At 41.6% G+C, this 26,900-nt stretch overlaps 1 protein-coding gene across 2 annotated transcripts in view; it reads left to right on the top strand.

Moving 5' to 3' along the window:
• Positions 1 to 26,900, top strand: part of PTPN14 (protein tyrosine phosphatase non-receptor type 14) — a 196,204-nt gene that overhangs the window by 39,059 nt on the left and 130,245 nt on the right. The window contains exon 1 of one of the 2 annotated variants that reach the window (XM_061383515.1): positions 25,743 to 26,115. The exons of the other annotated variant lie outside the window; for it this stretch is intronic. The gene's annotated coding sequence lies outside the window, so the exon portion shown is untranslated. Of the gene's footprint in view, positions 1 to 25,742; positions 26,116 to 26,900 lie in introns of those variants that run through there. 2 annotated transcript variants of the gene reach the window in all.

A 26,900-nucleotide genomic window follows, 5' to 3' on the forward strand; every position in this document is an offset into this window, starting at 1 on the left:
TATATTACCAATAATATATAAAAAAAATTAAATTGAAGCATTCTGCTGCTGCTAAGTCACTTCAGTTGTGTCCGACTCTGTGCGACCCCATAGACGGCAGCCCACCAGGCTCCCCGTCCCTGGGATTCTCCAGGCAAAAACACTGGAGTGGGCTGCCATTTCCTTCTCCAATGCATGAAAGTGAAAAGTGAAAGTGAAGTCGCTCAGTCGTGTCTGACTCTTCGCGACCCCATGGACTGCAGCCTAACAGGCTCCTCCATCCATGGGATTTTCTAGGCAAGAACACTGGAGTGGGGTGCCATTGCCTTCTCCAAAATCGAAGCATAGTTGATTTACAATGTTGTGTTAGTTTCTGGTATACAGCAAAGTGATTCAGTTATTCATACACATATATTCTTTTTTCATATTCTTTTTCACTATAGGTTATTATAAGATATTGAATATAGTTCCCTGTGCTATACAGTAGGACCTTGTTGTTCATCTATTTTATCTACAGTCATTATTGTGTTTTTTAAATTACAAATTTCAACAAAGTCTCATCTGATCTTTCTACTATCTTGTTAAAAAACCAGTGGACATCTGGTTGCCTCCTATGTGAACAATTGGTGTGAGAGATAGCACTGTTCATTTATGTTTTCCACACACATATTTTCTGTGAAACTATTACTTTAACCATTGCTGTGTTATGTTTCATTGTGGAACACTTCCACACAATCAAATAACTCTGCCTTCGTTTTTCATAATTTCTTCTAATTCTTAGACCTTCAAATGCTGTATTTCCCCCAAAGCTTAGATTAAAATGCCTGTCTTTTTCTTTAGCTTTTAAATGATGAAAATGTTTAATTAATATAACAAATATTTTTCAGTTCCCATATTTTTCTTGCTTAATTCTTGTCCCTTTGTGAGTTGTATTGTAGCAAGAGGAGGCTTATCTTGCCCCTGGGAAAGCAGGCTTATAAAGTGTCCATCGTTTGCCTGCCTAGTAAGAAAGGGAACTGAATTAAACTCAGATATCTGTCTCTAAAGCCCAGATTCTTAACCAACATAATAACATTTCATAACCGTTTCTCTTAAAATTGAGTATGTGGCATGGAAAATGGCTCTAAGTTAATTTTTCTCTATATTACACCTGGTGATCCCAGTTCATTTTCTTGTGTTTGTTAAGCTCCTAATATGTTCCACGCACAGTGATAGGTAGAAGTTCAACAGGGATAAATATGAATAGGGTCCCTTCTTGAAGAGTTTATATCTTCTTGTTCATAGAATTTTTATGGTTTTTTTACTGATTCAATTTTCTGTTTAACCAGCTCTCTACTGGCTTATGAGACCATAATATTATTATTACACTGTAATATTGTTAAAATATGAAAAGAAATTTTAACATTTTTGCCCAGTTCTGCCAGATGAATCTCAATTATTTGCCATGATATTCCTTGAACTATGGTGTTGATTTAAAACTACACAGCCTATCAATTAGAATACATTTTAATCTTTACTATAGTTTACTATAGTAAACTATAGTAAATCTTTACTGTAGTTTTCTCTAACTCATCTCACACACTAGTAGAGTAATGCTCAAAATTCTCCAAGCCAGGCTTCAGCAGTATGTGAACTGTGAACTTCCAGATGTTCAAGCTGGATTTAGAAAAGTCAGAGGAACCTGAGATCAAATTGCCAACATCTGCTGGATCATCGAAAAAACAAGAGAGTTCCAGAAAAACATCTATTTCTGCTTTATTGACCATGCCAAAGCCTTTGACTGTGTGGATCACAACAAACTGTGGAAAATTCTGAAAGATATGGGAATACCAGACCACCTGACCTGCCTCTTGAGAAACCTATATACAGGTCAGGAAGCAACAGTTAGAACTGGACATGGAACAACAGACTGGTTCCAAATAGGAAAAGGAGTACGTCAAGGCTATATATTGTCACCCTGCTTATTTAACTTCTATGCAGAGTACATCATGAGAAATGCTGGGCTGGAAGATGCACAAGCTGGAATCAAGATTGCCGGGAGAAATATCAATAACCTCAGATATGCAGATGACACCACCCTTATGGCAGAAAGTGAGGAGGAACTAAAAAGCCTCTTGATGAAAGTGAAAGAGGAGAGTGAAAAAGTTGGCTTAAAACTCAACATTCAGAAAACGAAGATCATGGCATCTGGTCCTATCACTTCATGGGAAATAGATGGGGAAACGTGGAAACAGTGTCTGACTTTATTTTGGGGGGCTCCAAAATCACTGCAGATGGTGACTGAAGCCATGAAATTAAAAGATGCTTACTCCTTGGAAGAAAAGTTATGACCAACCTAGACAGCATATTCAAAAGCAGAGACATTACTTTGCCAACAAAGGTCTGTCTAATCAAGGCTATGGTTTCACCAGTGGTCATGTATGGATGTGAGAGTTGGACTGTGAAGAAAGCTGAGCGCCCAAGAATTGATGGTTTTGAACTGTGGGTGTTGGAGAAGACTCTTGAGAGTCCCTTGGACTGCAAGGAGGTCCAACCAGTCCATCCTAAAGGAGATCAGTCGTGGGTGTTCATCGGAAGGATTGATGCTGAAGCTGAAACTCCAGTACTTTGGCCACCTCATGTGAAGAGTTGACTCATTGGAAAAGATCCTGATGTTGGGAGATATTGGGAGCAGGAAGAAAAGGGGACAACAGAGGATGAGATGGCTGGATGGCATCACCGACTCGATGGACATGAGTTTGTGTGAACTCCAGGAGTTGGTGATGGACAGGGAGGCCTGGCGTGCTTTGATTCATGGGGTCGCAAAGAGTTGGACACGACTGAGTGACTGAACTGAACTGAACTGAAGTACTCTTGAGCATGGTTAAATCCTTCATTGTTAGTGTCTGACATAGCTTCTCACATTAATGAATAATTACCAAGTACCAGAGGTTTTTCTTCATCTTTCCTCTAAGGGTCACACTTGATCTCTAGAATGAATATATGCTTTCCTCATATTCATAATGCGAGGATCTAAGGCACCCCATGCCCTACAGATGTGGTTGCTCCAGGCCAGAGCAGTCCTGGCTGGCTTCGGGTTTCTTTCAAGCTTTCTTAGAAAGACATTAGATAGGCTGTAACAAGTTGTCCCCTCATCCACTCCTGTGATAGCCAAGGTTCCTTATTGACATGGACATCTGGTGAGACCAGTGATGAACTGATTGCTGAACATTCATTTCTGCCTGTCCCTCGGTGGTCCTGACAGCATCAGGATGTTGTACTTGTATCCCGGAAGCCACTTGTCTTCAAGCCACTTGTATTAGGAACCATCTCTTGTCATTCACTGAGATGGAGAAGGGCTTCCCTGGTGGCTCAGATGGTGGCTCATTAATGGGATGGAAAAAGATGGTATTCCTGCAGGGGTGGCCCTGATTCTGAGAGCCCTCAAGCAGAGAGTGCTTAGGAGAGGTAATGTTGAGCAGTATAGAAGAACATGGGAAGTTGGGGGTGTTTGAACAAAATTGGAGCTGCCTTGGGTGTGTTGTAAAGGAAACTGCAGATTTGGCTGGCCAGGAAGTGAGGCAGATATATGGTACGTTTTAATTGGGAAGCTGGGACGTGACTATGCCCTTTTGTTCCAGGCTCCTAAAAATCAGGTGTCTTTCATGATGGTCACAAATATACCAGCAACATGGATATGTGAGTATATGGTACTGAGTTGGGAGAATATTCTTCAGAGAACTTTTATGCTGGGGCACATCCGTGCTGGTGTCTTGGAATTAAGTATAAAGCCGAGATGCCCTCGACTGGAACTGTGACTCGTTGCCTTCCGTGAGAGAATGTCACTCGGAGTTGCGGGCAGACCCAGGCAGGTCGGACTGTTTGCCCTTTCCCTCCTCAAGTGGCTGGTACATTTGTGTCCCCGGGAGCAAGAGTTCCTGTAGGATATGCAGTGGCTTTTGAAGTTGAGTTTCCTGTAACATGAAGAGTGTTTTCTGTATTTGGAGACGAATGGAACTGAATATTATTTTCCTTTTAGGAGTTGCCTTATAGTCATTTTTTGAAATTTTGAATTAGAAGTCATATAACAACTCGGGTTCCATCCCTGGGTCAGGAAGGTCCCCTGGAGAAGGGAATGGCTACCCACTTCAGTATTCTTGCCTGGAGAAGTCTACGGACAAGTCTATAGACAGAGGAGCCTTGAAGGCCACAGTCCATGGGGTCACAAGGAATAGACACGACTGAGCGACTAACAGACATAACTCTCATAAACACAACTAACAGCTTTACAGAGAGTTTGACATATTAACCATTTAAAAAATTATAGTGACGGGAACTTTAGCAGACTTCCTGAGTTCACACAAATAGATAATTTTACCATGTGAAGTGTTGGCTTTGACATTTTCTTTTGAGGGCAGAGATAAAGTGCATTAAATCTAAATTTTAAATCATATCTTTTAAACAATTTTTTGAAATGTTGCTTTATTTTTGGACACATACTAAGAAATGTGATCAGTGCTTCATGTAGCTCCTTTAAGAGCTAATAGTTTTAATGAAAATATCAATCAGTTAATCCTTATGACTCTTGAAGACCATTGCTACTGTATCTTTTTTATTAATTTTTATTTGAGTAATAATTATCATTGTAGAAATATAGAAAAAATTTTAAAGCAAAAAATAAAAAATCACCCAGCTTCCTACTACCCATGAGTAATCACTGTGTCACCTGTCTTGTCCTTTGTGTTGTGTGTGTGCACAGATGTGTGCATTCCTGCGTGTGTGCATGTGTATGTGTGTTTTTAATTAAATCGGGAACAACATACTGATACAGTTTTATGTTCACCTTTTTCACCCTGTCAACAGCCGACAGCTTGGGGTTTGTGTTCCCTGAACTATTTTTATGCACATGCATGCACAATGTGGAATGTAAAGAAAGCTTTGAGAAAACAAATTGGAGACAACATTAGGCTTTTGTTACGCAGAGATATGTGGTAATCTTATCCTGTGAGTATGTATACATCCTGGTGCTTTTAAATGTTTGCACCATGTTCCATACAAAACTGCAGTTTTATCAAGTTTTCCCCATTATAAATAATGCTAAGGCAAAGGTCCTTTTACATAAATACATGTAGAATCCTGTAGGATAGATTCCTAGAAGTAGAATTACTGGGTTAAAGGTCATGCACACTACGTTTACCCAGGTGGTGCCAAATTTCCCTTAAAGGGGTCTTACCTGTGTCTGTTCCAATGAAAAGCATTGTATCCTCATTGGCACTGAAAATGGTCAGTCTCTAATTTTTTTCCAACTTGAGAGTTAAAAAAAAAAAACTAGACCACTTATGCTTAATTTACATAATTACATGTGTCTAATTTACATTTCCCTAATAATTTAGTGTGTTTGAATGTCTTCATATACTCCTTAGCCCTCTGTGTTTCAGTTATGTATTGTCCATTTTTCTAGTTTCTTATTGATTACTTATTGGTTTCTTATAGGATATCTTTGATATTGACTTTTTGTCTGTTATATATGTTGCAAGTATTTTTTCCCCAGCAGGTCTTCTTAACCTGCTTTATCTTTAGCCATGTAGGAATTTTAGATTATGTAATAAAATCTGATATGGTTTCTGAAGGTCAGGATCTTATTTAGGAAAGACCAGACCTTCACATTTGTAATGTATAAATTATACAGTTTTATAACTTTAACATTTAATTTGAGCTAGATTGGTAGACTTCTACTATTCCTTTTCCCTGTAGTTTAACCATGAAAACTGGTATATTTTTGTACGGAATTTTTATGATTTACCAAAGCAATTCTGTATAATAATAAACCAAGTTAAGACTGAATGATGGAAATTTACATGTCCTAGATACATTTTTCTTGAGGATCTTCCAGTCTTTCTCTAGCTCCCATTTATTAATAGTTTGTCTCTTCAGATTGTATGTTCTGTCGAATCATCTCCTTCTCCCACTGAGTCCCAAAGTTACATATGTAAATTAGATAGCCAGTGAGAATTTGCAGTATGATGCGTGGAACCCAGAGCCGGCGCTCTGTGATGACCTGAAGGGGTGGGGTTTGGGAGGGAGGGGACTCATGTATGCCTATGGTCGATTCATGTTGATATATGACAAAAAACATCACAATTTTATAAAGTAATTATTCTCCAATTAAAATAAATAATTTAAAAAGACTGTGTTTTCCGGTTACTTTAGAGGTCCCAGGACTCGGGGCTGGGGGTCAGGGTGACGCAGAAGGTGTCACCAAGTCACTTCTGCATTCCTCTGTAATGTTTTATTTGAGAATAAAGATGTTGCTTTTAAAAAAGAAGCAGAACTACTGATTTGCTAATGTGTTTGATGTTTGGGGAGCAGGGCAGGAGCCTCTTTTTGCCTGGAGGGGTCCGGAGGGGCGGCACTTCCAGGATTGGTGTTGATCCTGCGTGTAGTCTGTGGCCTCTGGAGCGAGGATTCCTTGCCTTGAGGACCGGCGCTGAGCTCCCTGGGCGGGCCTGGGCTCAGCCTCACCCTGCTTCCAGCCCTATCCTGTTACAGTTATAAAGTATGTTCCATGGCTTGACCTTCTACTCTAGAACACTTTGCACGCTATTATTCCACATTTCCTCCTGAATACCTTTCTCATCTGTCCACCGGGATGTAGTTAAGCAGAAGCAATAAATACTTCAGAGCATAAATATTTTTGTTAAGCACTAAAGTGCTTTTCTAAATCTGTGAGCACAAAAGTGACATGGAAAATTACTGAGTACATTCTAAGCTCTGGACCAAGAATGCCAGGAGAGTTTTATTTTTATGTTTAGAAAAGAAGCATGAAGTGTTGTTTGTCTGTGGGTGTGAAAAAAGTATTAAAATAGCATTTGCTAACTCTGTTGTGAAGCTTTTTTCCTGCCCTATCTTAATTGGATAAGTTCAGTCTTGTTTAAATATGTTTTCTCCTGGAGTAGATGGATGGCACAGTCTTTCTTATTTGGATTCCTTTGAGTTACTGCAGACTTTTTGACTCTTTAATTCTTATGCCTCACCTTAATGTTACTGTTTTTCAGACATTATCAAATAAAGTTTAGTTGTTAGTGTCACCCTTCAAATTTATTTATTTATTTAGTGCTTTTTTGTTTTTGTTTTTGGCTGCTCTGTGAAGCTTGTGGGATCTTAGTTCTGTGAGCAGGGATTGAACCTGGGCCCTTGGCAGTGAGAGCACTGAGTCCTAACCACTGGACCACCAGGGAATTCCTTGAGTGCTAATTTTTTACCACCTTTCCTCCAGCTGTAATAGATATATTAATAGAAAACTCATGAGGGTTTATTTGTGGTCAGAATACCCTAACTACTTTATATGTATTTTCTCATTTAATCTGTCATGGTGCTGGTGGTAAAGAACCCACCTGGCCAATACAGGAGATGTAAGAGATGCGGTTTCGACCCCTGGGTCAGAAAGATCCTCTGGAGATGGAAATGGCAACCCACTCCAGTATTCTTGCGTGGAGAATCCCATGGACAGAGGAGCCTAGCAGGCTAAAGTCCATGGGGTCACAAAGAGTTGGATACACCCGAATAGACGTAGCATGCAAGCCTGTGAAGTGTAGTGACTATTATTTTTATCTTACAGATGAGGATATTGAGGTTCAGAGAAGTCAAGATAGTTTGCCCAAGATTTTACAGCTAGTTAAAACTCAAGCTTAGTATTCAGATTTAGGACTTTCTTATATCAAAGCCCAAGCTCTTAACCCTTATTAATGTCTTTAGATTTTTTCAGGATGTGTCTCCATCCTTTTCTGGCATGAGGCTAAGGAGAGGGAAAATCTCTCATCACTGGTGGTGGTACCAGTTCTCAGACTGTCGTTGCTTGATCTAAAGTGAGTTGTTAAGTAACCTTCAGGATCTGTTTAGTTTTGTGAGCTGGGCAAGAGAAATTCCAGGTCTTGTAGGCAATCTCTTTCCTTTAGGTTCACTTGTGGTGAAGATGACACATGGTCATCGTTGCTAATTATACTTCCTTCCTTCCCTCCCTTGAATCTTGTCAAGGAACAGTCACCCACCCTCACTTCCTCTGTTTCATCCAAGAGTGCAGTGGTGACTCTTGGTCTTAAAATGTCAGGAGAAGACATTCTTCCTTTAGATATGCAAGTATTTTGTCTGCTTTCATTCTCTCTGCCTTGCTCCTGTTAAGTTAAGAGCTTCTATGATCAGTTTCTTAGCATCATCTCTTTCTACTCCTTCAGAAAAAAGAGCAGCTCTGACTTCTTAGATGATAGAACACAGTGGAGCATACTGATTTTTGGTCAGCAGGTAAAAGAGGTATATCCAGAGTTTGCTCATATTTTGACCAGCAGACATTACAGTATAGTTTATATGGCAGGAATCACCCCACCTCTGTAACCTTGGGGACCATCAGTAGGCTGCCAAGACCTCTCTTATAACATAAGGAAGAGAGAAGGAGGAAGAGGAAGGTGCTGAAGATGGGGGAGAAGACACTGGTGGAGCATCCCAGCAGTTTTATGTTTAGTTGTCTTCATGTGAGTTGAGTGCCACTGGTTTAGAAGCTGTTCTTATTTTCTTTGATGCATGCCTATAAGAATGTGTTCTGTATAAGCTCCTCTCAATATAATCATTCTGCCGGTATTTCCGATTTGAGTAGCTTCTCGTCCCATACGTGTGACCTGGTGTGTAGTGCTTGTACATAAAATAGGTCTAACGCATAGGCCAGCAGATCAACTTAGAGCATCGCCACTGATCTCACTGTGTCTCTGAGGAAATAAAAACTGTGTTTAAAAAGTAAATGTCTTGCTTAGTGTTCTGCTTTTTTAGACTAAGATCTACTGTAATAAATAAGCCTTTTGTTGGAGGAGGGTGGTGTATGCGAGAACAATGACGCATGGAAGGAAAAAGGTGCAACTTTGCTGTGGCAGGCTATGCAGCTGAGTACCCATCTTATCTGGTCTCCTTCCAAAACTAACTTTCCATGTTCCAAAACTTTCATTGTATGCTTCCGGAGGTGGGGTGGGGGGAAGTGTGGGAGGATGCAGTGGTACTTTATCAAGGCGGATGAATAGAAGTTGGAATACTTCAGCAGCATTGCCCATCTACAGCCACTGTAGAGCTCTTACAATCGCAGTTTTATCCATGAACTAATATGACATCATGGGATTATGAGAACATATAAGATGAGGCTTGGTTTTCGAAATTTTCCAGGTCATTCCTAGTTCTACATCATTATTGTAATAAAATCTATAGAGTTTTAACACCTATTAAAGAAAATATAATTTTAAAAGCAAATTGTTCCTGCCTGAATGGGAGGGGAGTTTGGGGGAGAATGATACATGTACAGGTATGGCTGAGTCCCTTCTCCATTCACCTGAAACTGTCACAACATGGTCAATTGCCTGTTGTTGTTATTGTTTAGTTGCTAAGTCGTATCCAACTCTCTTGTGACCCAGTGGACTGTAGTACTCCAGACTCCTCTGTCCATGGGATTTCCCAGCAAGAATACTGAAGTGAGTTGCCATTTCCTTCTCCAGGGGTTCTTCCCAACTCAGGGATTGAATCTGTGTCTCCTGCCTTGCAGGTGGATTCTTTACCACTGAGCCACCAGGGAAATCCTAATTAGCTATCACCTCAGTTCAGTTCAGTCATTCAGTCATGTCCAACTCTTTGCGACCCCATGAATTGCAGCACGCCAGGCCTCCCTGTCCATCACCAACTCTCGGAGTTCACTCAAACTCATGTCCATCGAGTCGGTGATGCCATCCAGCCATCTCATCCTCTGTCATCCCCTTCTCCTGCCCCCAATCCCTCCCAGCATCATCTCTTCGCATGAGGTGGCCAAAGTACTGGAGTTTCAGCTTTAGCATCATTCCTTCCAAAGAGCACCCAGGACTGATCTCTTTTAAATGGACTGGTTGGATCTCCTTGAAGTCCAAGGGACTCTCAAGAGTCTTCTCCAACACCACAGTTCAAAAGCATCAATTCTTGGGCGCTCAGCTTTCTTCACAGTCCAACTCTCACATTCATACATGACCACTGGAAAAACCATAGCCTTGACTAGACGGACCTTTGTTGGCAAAGTAATGTCTCTGCTTTTGAATATGCTATCTAGGTTGGTCATAACTTTCCTTCCAAGGAGTAAGCGTCTTTTAATTTCATGGCTGCAATCACCCCAATACAAAATAAAGTTTTTTGTTTTTTTTTAAAAAACCAGTTGCTCCTATGGAGCTGAATATGGGATTAGACCATATTAAGCAAATTATATTTCTTAAAGTAGAAGAAATATAACTAAGTTCTGACATGGTTCCTGGCATTGTCACTGGTATACACAAAAAGGCAAGCACTTACGTTGTCTAATTTCTAGCTAAGGAGGTTTTGACCAGTATGGTATGAAAGGACTAAACTTTTGAACTTGAACTTCAGTAATGATGCAGTTACTAATAGTGCTCTGTCAGAGGTAATTGTTACAGTAGCAACTGCTTTATTCTGAGCTAGGTCATCAGTTTCCAGGGAAACACTTGTCTTGGGAGAAAAGGTTAAATTCAAGGTTATAGGTGAAACATTTTTTTTTCCTCTCAAAGCTTTATTAAAAAACCTAAGTGATTTTTAAATGTTTAGCTCTGGAAGGGACTCAGATTGGTTGTGGAAGTGATCTGTCCCACCCTGTAGCTATTTTGTAGAGGGAACAACTTTGTATCTGCTCAGAGCCTTTAGATTGGAGAGGAGAGAGGAGCTGGGTACCAGGGCCAATGTACTTCACTGCTAAAGGGTTGGTTATTGACTTGTAGTTTACTACTAATAGCTGACATTTATTGAACACATACTGTATACCATGTACTGAGCTGTGTTGTTAAATCTAAATCCTCCGAACAGCCTTTTAAGCTGTATGCTACTGTTAACCTTCATTTTATAAAGGAGATAGAAGCTTAGAAAACTAAAAGTTGGTCAGGTTGGTAAACGATCAAGTTAGGACTTGAACTTGAGTATTTCTGGCTCCAAAGAATGTCTTGGAATAAGCCCTTAGCTTCACTTCTCTCTCCTTGATCATTAGTTCAACCAACCAGCACAGCTCATTTGATGCCTGCTTCACATAAGCGCTCCACAAAACTCTGAAGCTCCACAATTGAATATGAGATGGCCCATGACCTTGAGCAGATCAGGACTGAGTGACATGTTGAAATAAGTACTGTGAGACAAAGGACCCATGCCCAGGGCTGCGGAAATCCAGAGAAGAGACATCAGACCTTAGAGAGGGGCAGTCTAGAAAAGTTTCCTGGAAAGATGACACCAGACGAGTCCTGAAAGACGAGTAGTAATCAACTGGGTGATGGTTGTAAAGAAAGCAGGACCTCTCAGAGGCCAGAGCACTTAAAGACTTGGCGATTAGAAAGGGTGTGCTGGCGATACTGGGTGCTTGGGGCTGGTGCACTGGGACGACCCAGAGGGATGGTACGGGGAGGGAGGAGGGAGGAGGGTTCAGGATGGGGAACACGTGTATACCTGTGGCGGATTCAGGTTGATATATGGCAAAACCAATACAATATTGTAAAGTTAAAAAAAAAAAATAGAAAGGGTGTGCTGGGTTCCTGTGCCTTACAGGTGATGGGTGCAGGTGGGGAGGGCAGAGTATACTGGGTAGACAGTTGGATGTGACTCTGCCACTTCCTAGCTTTGTATCCTTGAGCAAAGTCTCTACCTCTTCAATCCTCAGTTTCCTCATCTGTAAAATGGGGATAAATAATATAGCTATCCCATAGGGCTATTATAAGCATTAATTGACTATAAACCAAGACTGCTTAGCCCAATGTTTGACTTGAAGCTTGGTTTTAGAATTTTTCTAAGTGTTCTCTTCATTGAAGCTGCAATTATTAATCACCATCATTATCACCATCATTCTCTAACTCCTCCTCAATATTTAAGGAAAGCAAAGACCAGATCTTGTTAGTCTTATTTAGTCTTCGGGAGCAGCAGCCATACCAAAGACTAGGGAAAATTTAGATGACTTTGAATGCCATAGTGGGAGGGAGAGTGAATTTCATATTTTGTGAAGTGGCAGCAGGCTCATTTTGATAAGCACATTCCACCATAGCAGAGGTCAAGAGTCTGATCTGATGTCAGTGCTTACTTGGGGAAATTGTAAGGAGAAAAAAGCAATATTACTGTGTGTCAATTTTGCAAAAATCTTCTTTTTTGAAAAAAGAAATTTATTTACTTATTTGGCTGTGCCAGGTCTTAGTTGCAGCATGCAAACTCTTAGTTGTGGCACGTGGGATCCAGAGCCCTGACCAGGGATCACACCTGAGCCCCCTGCATTGAGAGTGCAGAGTCTTAGCCACTGGGCCACTGGGAAAGTCCCTCTAAAACTCTGATTAAACACAGCTCTCAAACTTCTTTCCAGAGAATGCTTGTTGCCCTCCCTGATTTTTAAGCTTTCGTTCCCACTAGATTATGAGCTTCCTGAAGCCAAGAACCAGATTGTTTGCATCTTGGTATCTGTGGTGTCCACAGGGTTGCTCAGTGGAAATGAGTTGAATTAGAGACAGTTAATGGTGTTACTTAGTGTTCTGGTATTTGTCAGTAAACAAGTGCAGCTATCATTACGAAAAAAGATGAGACTTAATGGTGCTGCGTTATTTGGTGATTTTTATGTGCTCAGCTGTGATACTCTCCTACTTGGATGCTTTAATGATTTCGATCTTTCGAGTTCTGTACAGACAGTTGTTTTAGAGATTAAGGTATTTTATGGTAGGTGAGCGGGACAGCAGAGCTGTGTCTGTTTTAAATAGTTTTATCTCTGCTGTCTAGCACGGTGCCTGGCATGTTGTAGGTCTTTGATAAATATTGGTAATAATAAACTTCTTTTAAAAAATGTGTTGTTAGGCCATTGCCCTGGAATACAATCTCAACAGAGACAACAAATTTGACTCATAGTGACTTCTCTTTGCTCATAAGTGGGAGGGTGGCCTGTGGTCAGTACAAAATTCAAGTTTGGAGAGAAACACTCTCTGTCTCAAAGGTTGGCTTAGATGCTGTTTGATGGATACAGAGCCTTCACTTTCTCGCAGAGTCACGTCGGCGTGGTGTTGTAAAGGGAAGGCCTTTGGGCTGAATGAGTTCAGTGTGTCGGGTGTGGACTTCCGGTGCCAGCTCTGTTTCGTATCCTTTTGCTCTCCTGACTCTGACTGGAGTGGGAAAGCCATCCTGCAGGGCTCTCCCCTTACCCTCAGATGAGCCGACTGTGTGGCCTGAAGCCCACACCTGTGGCCTCCTCTGCCTCCTCTTCTCAGGAAGGTCAGAGACAGGCCTTCCCCCAGAGCCGGTTTCCCTTCCAGTCCCGGTTTAGCATGCGACCTGGCAACACAGTGCTTTCCTACCCTTTCCCTCTGTTATCTGCACAGTGTAGGTTGGTTGAGCTGCTTTTTCCTATTGCTTTCATAATTGGATTTCACAGTCCTTGATTCACCTCTCTTAATTGTAGGCTAGTTTTTGAAACCTCTCAGTAAAGTTTTCTGTCTGGTCTTTCTTTTCCTTTTCTTTCCTTTTTTCCTTTTCTAGGCGTATGTGAGCTACCCACAAATTGGTGACTTCAGGATATGCCTTGGAAAATAGGCATAATTTACTTTAATTTTGTCATTTTATCTTTTTATTGACGTGTATTTGGCTTCCCTGGTGGCTCAGCTTTGTAAAGAATCCACCTGCAATGCAGGAGACCTGGGTTCAGTTCCTGGGTTGGGAAGATCCCCGGAGAAGGGAATGGCTACCCACTCGAGTATTCTGGCCTGGAGAATTCCATGGACTGTATATCCATGCAGTCACAAAGAGTCGGACACAACTGAGCGACTTTCACTTACATGTAGTTGATTTACAGTGCTGTGTCAGTTTTAAGTGAACAGCAAAGTGATTTAGTTTATATATGTATATATATGTGTGTGTGTGTGTGTGTGTGTGTATGTGTGTATTCTTTTTCAGATTCTTTTCCCTTATAGATTCTTACAAAATATTGTGATTGTTCACTGGGCTATATAGTAGGTCCTTATTGGTTAAATTTGTTTTAATACTGACACTGGCTTAAGAGGAGCAGGTGCAGTGCAATTTGTGTTCACTTCTGCACACAGAGTATAAAACCTTGAGAGTATAAAACCATATTTTTTTTTTTTGGTATTAAGATTTTAAAAACTCAGCTTTATTAGGGGTATAACTGACATGTAAAACTGTAACGTTGTTTTAGAATGAGCACGATAGTGATTTGATATACATGTATACTGTGAAAGCGTTCCTTCCATCCAGTTAACGGACACATCCGTCACCTTATGTCTTTATCTGGTATTTATTATTTGGTTGGTAGAATGAAAAGATGCTTTGGAGAGTTTGACCAAAGTGCAAAAATGAACATGAATAGGTAGAAGGTCGGTACCTCTGGTGACAGTGGTTCAGCTTTTCCAGATTCCGAGAGAAGTGTCAAAGCTAAAATGTGGGATATGCCAATTTTTCATATAAGCGTCTAAGAACTTCCCCACATTTTGGTTTATTTTTTTCACTCCTACAGTATCAAGATTGGCCTCTGTTCATTAGAAGGAGGAGTTTCAGGATCCAGGGAGGCTGTTTTTGTTTTTGAAACCGAGGAAGAACCATAGTGGCAAATTCCAGGCCTGTGTTTAGAGCAGAGGAGCTCAGGGAGTGAGGGCCTGGCTTTTCGCCTTCCAGCCCCTCCAGTCCCAGTTCTTTCTTCTCCTCCTGACCCTGGGTCATCTAGCAGCTTTGTCCCTCTTGTCCTAATTCTAGGAACTCAAAGAGTGCATTTCTCTTAAGTGGTAATTAACTGTATTCCACACTGTCAGCTGGTCTTGAGCTCTGAGCTCCATGTCCATGGGTAGAGACTGCTTTCTCTCTATTCCTCCAAACTCTAGAAGAGTCACAATAAAGGCTCAGACTGCAATGCATGATGGAAGATGGGACACCACACGGCCAAGTGGAGACCATGTGAGCTCCACTGCTAGCTAATGAGCCCTCTTAGGTAAGTTACTTAAAACTTGGTGAGCTTCAGTTTACTTATCTATAAAATGGGTATGATGCTTAGTAGAAGGTTGGTGACGTGAGTACTGGAAATAATATATATTACTAAACAGAGTTTAGTGTGGAGGAAATGCTCCGTAAGTGGTAACTGTGACGTCTGGCTTTTGGTCATGAACACTTAGTGATCAGCACCCACTGACCTTCACTCATTGACCCAGAGTGGTGCCAGCATCTGTACACGTCTGTCCTCAAGGAATCACCACTTACGTATAAAGGCTGGAAGTCTTCAGCGCCCCCTGGTCATCCATCTTCATGGATTTAGACTCAGTGCAGAACCACTTGTATTTGCATTTAGATTAGCCTCTGTAGTATGTGAATGGTGGAGGTCAGGAGTTGGAGGTCTAAGTCAATTGTATTTCAGATTTCTTTCCCCATCCGCTTCTCCCAGCACACGGTCCATGGGCCCTTCTTTGTCCAGTCTAGCTTCCTCTAACGAGACCCTGTTCTTCGGTCACAGACATCCTGAAACCGAGCGGGATGCTCCTCTTCTCACTGAAGGAATCCCGAAAGCTGACTTCAGGGTGTTCGAGGGGACCTTTCCTTCCTGGAGAAATGTTCCTCTTTTCTCAGCCTGGGAGGCTTCAAGGTGCCTTTTGTCTTGACCCCTAGGAGAGATAGGCGCTGACTAGTAAGTGCTCAGAATAAAAATTACAGAACACAGTTAAGTGTTCAATAATGTTAGCTTGGCTGCTGCTGCTGGCGGTGACGGTTGTGGGAGTTAAGGGCTTGAGCTCATTTATAGTGGATCTTCCTTTCCACAGTCCTTTCAGAATAATTAGTAGCATGAATAGTCTGGTTAGACTCAGTCCAGTGCTTTCTATTCATATAAACATGTAAGTAATGTTTACGGCTAAGCCCAGGGTGTTGAGATTGCATTTGCTTTTTCACACACAGTTTGATTTTTCCTTGAGTTACTAAATATTTTACCTTTCCCTTTGCTGGCTTTTCTTTAATCGATCACCCAAGTCTTCCCACACATCTCCAATGGCTTTGTGAAACTCCTTTTATACAACTTTCCACATGATCCAGTCTTGTCGGATACTTTCACACCCCCTCTCTTCCCTCTTGCCTTCTGGAGACATCTCTTTTGGAGCCCTCTGACTTCCTGTTCCATCTGGACTGGGAGGAGTAACACTTCCTTGTGAAGAGGCTCAAACAGTTCCCCTACTTTCAAATCTTCTCTACTTACAACCTACACACTCACAAAGCAAAACAAAACAGCCTACCCACCCCAGCAAACAAAACAAAACACCTCCTATGTTGTACCCCTCAAAGGTAGGCTAGCAGGGCCAATTTAACCCGATCTCCCAGGTTTTTCCAGTCTGGATTTGCATTTTTTTTTTTTTTTTGCTGGGGGTTTCTGAAATCCCCTCCTTTCATCAAGCTCGGAGCTTTTAGCATTTGTGTCTTGTTCCTCTCCTCAGTTTGAAGTGATCTTTCAGTTGGGAGAAGAGCATAAACATCTTTATTTTGTCAATTAAACTCATCAATCTCCTAGCTTCTAGCTCCATATTTGTAGTTACTGATTGGATTCAAGCAACTAGATGGAGCAAGGAATTGAATCTGCGTATTCCAGACTGGTTTTATACTTTCTTTTTCCTTTGCCGTATTCTTTTTCTTCATCTGGTACAAATGAAAACAGAACTCATTTATTTGTTGTTTTTTTGGTGTCTTCCTCTAGTGAGAGATCTTTTCCTTCAAGTAAAGATATGGGATGAGATGGTTGGATGGCATCACCGACTCGATGGACATGAGTTTGAGCAAGCTCTGGGAGTTAGTGATGGACAGGGAAGCCTGGTGGGCTGCAGTCCGTGGGGTTGCAAAGAGTCGGACACAACTAAGCAACTGAACTGAACTGAAAGATATGGGAAAACTGCTTCTGTGTGCTGTGTTTTCTGTTGAATCATGAGCTCATCTCAATGAGACAAGTTGTAAAGATAGCTTGTCTCATTTCACTTCTGCAACTAGAAGAAGATAAGGGCAATTTAGAGTTAATAGGGAACCATAGAGATAAAGGGCAGCAAGCTAGTACCTAAAAAGAGAAGGTAAGAAAGGAAAGATTAAGTTGGAATCTGAAGTAGTGCATGTCATAATAAGTGTTAAATATTTGAAGGTGTGATGTAGAGATGATGGCTCACACTTTCCCTCTTCAAGATGAAAGACTGTTAAGGAGAAGTGGATAAAATTAGAAGTAGAGATTTAAGGGTATTTTACAAAGAAGAAATTTCAACACAGTGAAGATTGTTGTTGGAATGAGTTACTGAAATATGGTCACCCTGGGCCATTTTTCTTTGTTGTGTTTAACCATCATCTGAAAGTTCTAACCTTGTGACTGAGTGCCATTACATTTTTTCCAAATCAGTTCACTCTCCCGTGAGAATGTCCATGAGCAGGTAGTAGAAAGGCCTCTTCGTTCTTCACTACTTGCTTGTTTGAGCTGCAGTATTAGAATACTCATTTACCATCTTGACTTAACTGCTCTGGAGAACTAGTGATTATGACAATGTTTGAGTAAATGGAACAGTTTCAAAACACTGTACGTGATAGTAAGATCAACAGAGTGTTTTAATTTTTATTCTTGTGCTGTATATGTTTGGACCTTCCATTGCTTCTGTCTCATGTCTTATGTTTATGTGAAATAAAATGAGCTTGAACATCACCTTCAGCCAAAAAACTGTCCATCCTTGAAGCTCTTCTTGAGCCACCAACCTTTGTCATTTCCCTTTCTACTTTTTGTAGGTTATCCTAAAGCCTAAAACAGTCTCCAGATGGTTAGTGTGCGTTTTCATTTACTCCTTTCCTTCTTGCCCTTGCTAATCTCTTTACCTGCTCCGAGCATTGATTGCTCTTGGTTTTTATCCTTACCTAGGATTTCCTACGACTCGGTTGGGAGAGAGGGTGTCTTTACTTGTTCTTTGGGATTTCCCACAATCAGTAGTCTGTGCTGAGTGAATAATAGTTTTTGAGGAAATGATATATAAATATAAGGAAGTACAGACATTTGATGTTCAGGCCAAGTAATTTCCATGCTGCTGCTGCTGCTAAGTCGCTTCAGTCGTGTCCGACTCTGTGTGACCCCATAGACGGCAGCCCACCATGCCCCACCATCCCTGGGATTCTCCAGGCAAGAACACTGGAGTGGGTTGCCATTTCCTCCTGCAGTGCATGAAAGTGAAAAGAGAAAGTGAAGTAATTTCCATAATTACCTCTTGATGGAGGGCAACATATTCCGTTTCTCAAAAGCTGTCCTTAGAACTGCTGCTGTGTTACAGCACTGTAGCTCTGGAGAGAGGGGATGCCATTTATTGCAGGCTGGATATTGGAAGGTGTTCTGTTTCCCAGACCTCTTGTCACATGGAGCTTTGGGGCTTTGCTGTCTCCCTTTTGGCTTGAAATTTTCCTTTCTGAGGCTTCTCAGGTTTTGGGGGAGTTGTGCTGATGGTAATCCAGTAAGGGAAGGAAGCTTTAACTTAATCTTTATACTTTGACTCTCAAGTTTAATTTCTGTTTTATCATATAGCTTTTTATTACAGTATTTAAGGAAACAAAGGTATTTCAGTCATTGTACAGGTGAAGAATTGGAAGTTTTAGCAATTTGTCATGGTTTCTGCATTTTATAGTCCTTTGGGAATCGATTTAGAATTATACAATGAGACTTGAGACTTTTAAAAACGTGTAGCTTTTGACTTGATAACACTCCCTCTTATCTATCGTAAAAAAATGATCAGAAGTCTAGGCAAATCTTCTTTACCAATGGCAAAAAATCAAAGCAAAGCTTTCAGCAATGGAGAAATGTTGATCTATCCCATAGAATATGATGTAACAGTTCAAACTTGTTTTTTAAAAATTTTCTGTAATATGCAAAGAGAAAAAGTAGGAGTGAGAAAGAAAGAAACAGCTCAATGTTGTACAGTTCCAACTATGTAAACACATTTAAAATATACTTAATTAAAAGAATGGGATAAAATGGACAGAAGTTTTATATTGATCTGAGTCATGACATTATGAGTGACTTTATTTTTTCCTTTTAATTTTCTATAATTTCCAATTTTCTTTTAATTAATTTATAAACACAAAACCTTAAAGATTATTAAAAGTTTTAAAGGGAGAAAAAGAATGACATTTCTAACTCGAATAATTCAAAAGAATGAAAACTCACACATGTTCGACAATTAAGTGACGCAGTTTTGTCAGACTCTTTGTGTCCCCATGGACTATACAGTTCATGGAATTCTCCAGGCCAGAATACTGGAGTGGGGAGTCTTTCCCTTTTTCGAACCCAGGTCTCCTGCATTGCAGGTGGATGCTTTACCAGCTGAGCCACAAGGGAAGCCTTGTGATTAAGTGGCTGTAATTAGTTCTAATTTTGAAAAGGAATGCTTGATCCCAAGTGACTTTTTTCCTTTTGCTTTTACTCAAGGGATGATTATATATGATGCTGAAAGCCATATGGTTAGTGAGATAGTGTTCTAAATATTGATATGTATCAAGAGGGCATATATGGCGAATGTGCATCCTGCCATATAATCTGATGGTGAAAGACTGGACTTTGGAGGGAGCCTCTGGCACCTGCTTGCTTAGCGACTGGCCAGGTTGTATAGTCTGTTGTCTTACCTGTAGATTGGGATTGTGTTGATTAATTGATATGATGCATGAAAAGTCTATAGCTCAGTTTTGGCACACAGTTAATCACTCAAATGATGCTGTGACTGAAGTGATAAATGATAGCTGATATAATACTACTCCTGAAGGAAGACTGCTTCCAAATTTCCTTCGTATAGTATTTAGGAGAGGCAGAGACTAAGTGGTTTAAAGTAAATTTTTGTGTGTGTATAATACAATATTCCAAAAGCTATAAAGACAAAGTAGACGTTCTGCTTGCCCTTCATCTCTCTGAGGATGGATGGAAAGGGCCTTCACCTTTTTCCGAGCTTGTATAAGCAGAAACGCTCAAGATGACTGGTGTGCTGTTTTGCCCCTTCTATCAACTTTTCCAGGAAGCCAATAGTTTTAGAATTTTTAATGAGTGTTGCTCTGAGTTCATAGGTTCAGATATTCCTAATTTATTAATAACTGCATGATACCAAAAATACTGTGACAATTACAGAATTTATTTGGTCATAACTCTACTAGGGGTTGTTCTTAGTCCCACTCTCTACTATAGATAATGTTTACTGCAGCATCCTTGCATGTAACCTTAAGATCCATTGCTTTTATTTCCAGTTAGTTACCCCAAAGTGGCATTGCTGAGTCAGAATATGTGTTACTGACAGTGCAGAAGGATTTGGGGTTATAGAAGTTGTGTAAAACATTGTTGGTTCCTGCCCTCTAACAATCTAGTTGAAAAGCAGATATGCATTTTTCCCCAGGGATTTCTTTCTTGCTTTCTTTTTCTGCTTATGTACAAAGATTTCAGTAGATGTTGTTTATTTCCAGGGAAATTTGAAATCCTTAACATTTTAAAATATAAATCAGAGCAAAAGGGGGCCTCTTGGATGAGATTTACTCTGTATAGTCTTTGCTGCATTTGTTAGATATGAATTTGTTAGAACTGTATATGTGTAAGTTTTTCAGTTTTTAAGAGCTAAAAGTCCCAATTGCGAACAGAAGTACTTGACATTTGCCCTGGTCCTACCCGGGCTCACACCACAGAGGGCACAGACACCCCCTGTGCAGGGAAAGGATCACGCCATGTGCAGTGTCTCCTTTCTCAAGGCCCAGACTTGCTCTGCGAGATGCAGGCAGCTGAACAGATCTTCAGGTTTGAGGTCACTGATCCTAACACGAAGAAAATGTTCTTACAACAGTGAAGTTACTATGCTATGTTAGAGGTAGACAGATTTTTGTACTGTCACTCAGAACGACTTAGTACAACATAAGTTTTTACCAAGTACCCACTGTGTGTGTGTGTGTGTGTGTGTGTGTGTGTGTGTGAAAAGAAAGGATAGTTAGGGTGGGTTTGCCATGCATTGGTGCATATGTGTACATAGTCTTCCTACATGAAGGGACGTACTTGTCGCATGACCATCTATCCATATGTAGAAGCTTTGTTTTCTCCCATTAGTAATTAACATTTGATTGCATCAGTTGGGATTATGCAACTCTCTGACAGCTGACACTAGTTCATACCTGTTTCCATTCTTTCTCCCCTCTGATTCAGCATCTTGGCTCCCAAGAGGTGGTTGTATTATAATACTTTAGAACCCACTTGGCTGTGTTCCTGACTCACTGGGCGTCCTGTCATGGTTCTCCATCAGCGGGACCAGTAATTGCTTGTTTTTCATTCATGTTTTGCCTCCTTATGATGAATAGCCTTAACTTTAAGCATTCCAAAACCATTGATTTGTTGGAAAACTGTTTTTGTTTTTTTAATTCTTTGGGGACTTGGCGATAGTCTGGGTTTTCTTGGGCTTCCTGCAATATTCAGTGAAATAACAGTAACAAGGGCAGCAAGAGAGAACAGCTGCAGGGTGGACCACATGCCAGGCGCTGGGCCAGCCCCCAAATGGCACTAAACTCCTATCATTCCTCCAACGGCTCTCTGAGGGCTGGGACTCTTATCACCCCCCATGTTACACATGGAGAAAGTGAGGTGGCTTTGAAGTAGCTTGTGCATGGAAACGAGTCCACATCGGGGCGAGGCTCACTGACGGGGCTGGAGAGACTCGGGAACAAGGTGATGCGCCCAGGGAAGCCAGCGCTGGATGGCGCAGACCCGGAGGGAGAGAGTGGGCAGAGGTGCTTGGCTGCTGCCTCTGCAGAGGAAGTGACACAGATGAGTCCTCCCATCCGAAAGCCCTGGACAGGGAACTCAGGGCAGGAAGGAAGCGGAGGAAAGGGAGGTGTGGAAACTGGGCTGAGGGAGTTCACTTGCTGCAGCCTCTCACGAAGAGCCCCTGCTCTTCATCAGCTTTGTCCCTTCAGGGTGTTCATCCCAAGGGCAGGGGGGTGAAGCACGTGAAAGGTATGTTTACCTTCAGCCAGTTTTTTTTTTTTTTTTAATTTTCACAAGTGAGTCACGTGACCAGACTGGAAACCCTCGGTGACGGCTCTTGCGATTGTTTCTGAAATTGGTTTTTGAAGAGGTTGTGTGTGACCTGTGCTAGGATTACCCCACTGGGTGGCATAGACCACAGACCAGGACTGTAGGAGGAAAGCCATTTAGGTAAGAGGCCTCGGGGGTAGGGGGGTGTGCCGTGGGTCAAACACGACCTTGTCCTGTTGCCGTGGCCTCTGGATAGAACATGCTAGGGCTGAAAATGGCTCAGCCGCCTCAGGGTCTGCCTGAGCCACGTCTGAGTCATGTATCTGGGGGGAGCAGCGGCAGGCTGCAGAGGGCGTGCCGCAGTCCTCCTGATAGAATGTGGTGGCGTGCTTCAGTCACTGTCATTTTCCTGCCACCAGGTCATGGCTTCCAACCTGCTTCCTGGATTTTATTAGAAATGGTTCCTTGAGTCAGAATGTGGCAGGTCAGATAGTGTCGTTAGGAACTGGTGAGATCTTGAGCTCTGCAGCCTTGATGCCCTGTCCTGTGAAATGGGGTGTTAGGAGGCGCCATCTCCTAGGGCCTTTGGAGTTAAAGCTCAGCAGGGCACCCCTGGCCTCGAATCTCCTTTAAACACGGAGGCACCCATCATTGCCTTCTTTATGTTCTGACACTTGCAGGAATCGCCCAGTCTGGTCACTGACTGCGATTGGCTTGAACATTCCAGGACACACATCACCATGCTGTGGGTGTAGACACTGACAGAAGAAAGAGCTGGAATTGAGAGCTGCAGATTCTACGGTCTCTCAAAGAAGGGTGGAGTCTTTAGGACAAAGCATTCCTGGCATGAATAGACAGAGAGAACTCATTTAAGGAGTAAACCCGAGTCAGGTATTTTGATACAGGTGATTATGCAAGTTGGACAGAGAAGAATCCCTTATCTTATGCCCGATTGATTGTTCTCTGTATTTTATCCAACTTGTCACTTTACCTACCAAAAGAGCTATTCCTGTCATCTTTTAAAAATGAAATGAAATACTCCACTGTCAATTTGATCTACTTAGATGTAAGGTTTACTTTGGAAGGGCAAGAGGGGTTGGGTTGGAGGGAAAATATTGACCCTATTTTTCTGTAAAATACCTCTTGCAAAGTAGGCACTGTTATCTGTTATACCAGGTTACTTTCAAAGTACCATTTAAGAAATACTTCTTTATTAAAAGAAAAAAAAAAAAAGCAGCTTTTTAATAAGGAAAAGATGGCAAGCACAAAGCTGTAGAGAGTGGTCTGAGCCCTGACATGCCTGGCTCCAACCCTTAAGACCTGTCTACTCATGGCCAGTAGGCCAGTATTGCTTCACCTCTACCCACCCTTCCGACCCTGAGTTCCCCCACCCCATTCCTTTTAAGCAAATTCCAAACACCATATCATTTCATTGGTAAATATTCAAGAGGTACTTTGAATGCCTTAAAAGTTTAGTTAAGTGAAAAATGGCAATTTTCACATTTTAAGGTCCTTCTTGTGGGAAGAGCCTGTCTCTCTAGAAACCTCAGGGCAGTAATCCTCAAAGTTAGGGGTGGGGAAATGATTTTTTTAAACATTGACCTTGGGGGACCTTGTCAACTGCTTGTTTTCCCAGAGTTGCCTTCTGCAGGTCTCTGTTTCCTCTGCATCTCCCTGTCCTCCCCTCTCCTTCTCCCTTCCCCAGTTAAAAATGGCAGCATCTGATACTTCTTGGAACTGGTTTGCTTCTGAGTATAAGAGCAGAAATAAAAGGGAACCACATGCTTAAGGAAAAAAAAAAAAAAAGATTCCAAGTAACAGAAGCTTTACCTTCTCAAGAACCATTTTTTTTTTCTTGTTAGTTTTAACCACTATGAATGGGACTGTTTAAAAGTATATTCATTTTCTGCCGTCTTAACCAGAGTCCACTGGATGTTATTTAATCATTCCCTTTTACTGCAGATTGTTTTCAATACAGCTGTTGTGCACACGCTCAGTCGTGTCTGACTCTTTGTGACCTCCTGGACTGGAGCCCGCCAGGCTCTTCTGTCCACGGGATTCTCCAGGCAAGAATCCTGGCGTGGGCTTCCATTTCCTACTCCAGGGGATCTTCTCAACCCAGGGATTGAACTTACACCTCCTGTGTCTCCTGCACTGGCGGGCAGTTTCTTTACCACCAGTATCATTTTACAGTTTATCTGTCACCTCCCTCATTGCTGATTTTATGCCCTGCCAAGGTGCTTTTCCTTATCCCTTTTGAATCTGTTAAGGGCGGATTTAGCTATATCAGTTCAGTTCAGTTCAGTCGCTCAGTCATGTCTGAGTCTTTGCGACTCCATGAATTGCAGCACGCCAGGCCTCCCTGTCCCTCACCAACTCTCGGAGTTCACTCAGACTCACGTCCATCAAGTCAGTGATCCCATCCAGTCATCTCATCCTCTGTCATCCCCTTCTCCTCCTGCCCCCAATCCCTCCCAGCATCAGAGTCTTTTCCAGTGAGTCAACTCTTCGCATGAGGTGGCCAAAGTACTGGAGTTTCAGCTTTAGCATCATTCCTTCCAAAGAACACCCAGGGCTGATCTCCTTCAGAAGGGACTGGTTGGATCTCCTTGCAGTCCAAGGGACTCTCAGGAGTCTTCTCCAACACCACAGTTCAAAAGCATCAATTCTTCGGCGCTCAGCTTTCTTCACAGTCCAACTCTCACATCCATACATGACCACTGGAAAAACCATAGCCTTGACTAGACGGACCTTTGTTGGCAAAGTAATGTCTCTGCTTTTGAATATGCTATCTAGGTTGGTCATAACTTTTCTTCCAAGGAGTAAGCGTCTTTTAATTTCATGGCTGCTGTATAAAGGTATGTAAAGTTAGAGCAAATGAACTGTGAGAGTGTTGTTTCCCCAAGCAAAACTGTATGTTGTTGGACTTAGGGGCCCTGTGATATTTGAATGCTCAAAGGCTGTTTTGGCTCTGTTTCCTGATTTTCAGCCATGTTCTGCAGAGATGTTACCATGTAGCTACCTTTCCCATGGGTGAGGCACCCCTGTGATGGGGCCCTATAGTAGGAACCTTTCTTCTCACTCTAAATACAGCTTAAGAAGGGCTTGAAAGGCCAACTACGTAGTGAGTGCATGAGAATGTTGGAAAATGTATTTTTGGACACACTTCTTGCATCTCACCGCTGAATGTTTGAAAGTGAGTTGGTGGGAGAGAAATAAATGGATTTTAAAATGTGGCCATTCTGTTTTTGTTGTAGTTGTTTAGCAACTGAAAGAGATTTGCATTTCAGACCTTGCACAAAAATTTTATTTGGCTAAAAATAATTAGACATATGGGTATATGTCAAATTTATAGTAGAGACTAATAGTCTGATTTTTTTACTAAACAAAAGGAACTTCCTTTCTGCTATTCTGTTTGAGTATAATTGCTTTACAGTGTTGTGTTAGTTTTGCTGTACAATGAAGTGAATCAGCTAGAAGTATACACGTATCCCCTCCCCCCTGAACCTCCCTCCCACCCCCTCCATCCCACCCCTCTAGGCCCTCACAGAGCACCGGGCTGAGCTCCCTGTGTTATACAGCAGCTTCCCTCTAGCTCCCTACTTTATACATGGTAGTGTTTATGTGTCAAACCCAATCTCCTGTTTCACCCCACCCTCCCTCCTTCCTGCTGCTATTCAAAGAGGGAGTCAGAGAAGACATTTTCATCCCCTCTCACCCCATGCTTTTTTAAAACTCCCCTTAGGAAAATGACGTAGCATTTTTCAAAACCAAGCTGTGCCTTATGCAGGTTTATACACAGGATGTGTGAGTTACATCAGTTTTTCCCTTCTCACACCCAGACCAGGGTTACATAGTTCTGTGAGGTGTGCTTGGGAGTTGTGATAATATGGAATGCTGGAGAGATTCCAGAAGCTGTTGGTAAACAAAGAATGCGGCTCATCAACAGTTAGCTTCTGCTAGTGATTTCAGAACTTACATCTTGTGGGGCGGGGAAAGAAAGCAAGTATATGTAATACAGCATGAGAAGGCAAGAGAAAGTGTGATGACCGTCTTGAAGACTTGGGTTTTAATTTCTGTCTTTCATTTTTCTAAACGCCGTACAGGTAATTTAATAAAGAAGAGTAAGCTGTATTTGGTTGACATTATGAAAGATCTCTCTACTTTTAACCCATCATATTTAAAGATTTATTAGATCAGCCAAATAATTTTTTCTGTATGATGATGAAGCTGTCTTTGCTTTATGTTTTTAACTGGCAGGATTTTCACTGATATGTTTAGATAAAAAGAATACAAAGTAATAGAAATTCACAGCTGATAGTTAAAGATGGATATGTACATGTTAGAGGTTTGGGAAATCTGATGGATTAGTCAGGAGTGGGTTTTAGAAGTGACTTTAAAGCTTTCTGTACGTTCTCTCTTACTGTTGCCTATTACATGAAAGGAGTGGGGTGTTTACAGAGCAAATATCCCAACAAATTGCTTTCAACAGTCACAGGCACACTGAAACACTGACCCATCAGTAGTTCCGGTGTAGTTTTTGCAGAGAGCTTCTGGGCATATGGCATCTTTCTGGTCTTCAAGACCACCCCCGGAATATGGCACATCAAAGGCTGGAGAAGTGGAACTTTTAGAAATCTGGGTAAAACTTTTCCCCCAAGAAGTACCAGGGAGCTAAATAATGTCTCATGCCATTTTTTCCATGGTTTAAGCCTCTCTTAAGCTTCCCCAAGTCAGATTCCTCCAGTCTCCTGAGGTCATCTGGAGATGCCTGTCCTGCCCTGGTTTCAAAAATCTCAACTGTTTTTTTGGATTCATTCTTTCTTTCATCATAGCGACAAATATTTATTCAGCTTCCTGCCATGGCCAGAGCTCCATTTCCAGGTCACAG

The sequence above is a fragment of the Bos javanicus genome, chromosome 16 (genome assembly GCF_032452875.1).
Source record: "Bos javanicus breed banteng chromosome 16, ARS-OSU_banteng_1.0, whole genome shotgun sequence".
Classification (NCBI taxonomy): domain Eukaryota; kingdom Metazoa; phylum Chordata; class Mammalia; order Artiodactyla; family Bovidae; genus Bos; species Bos javanicus.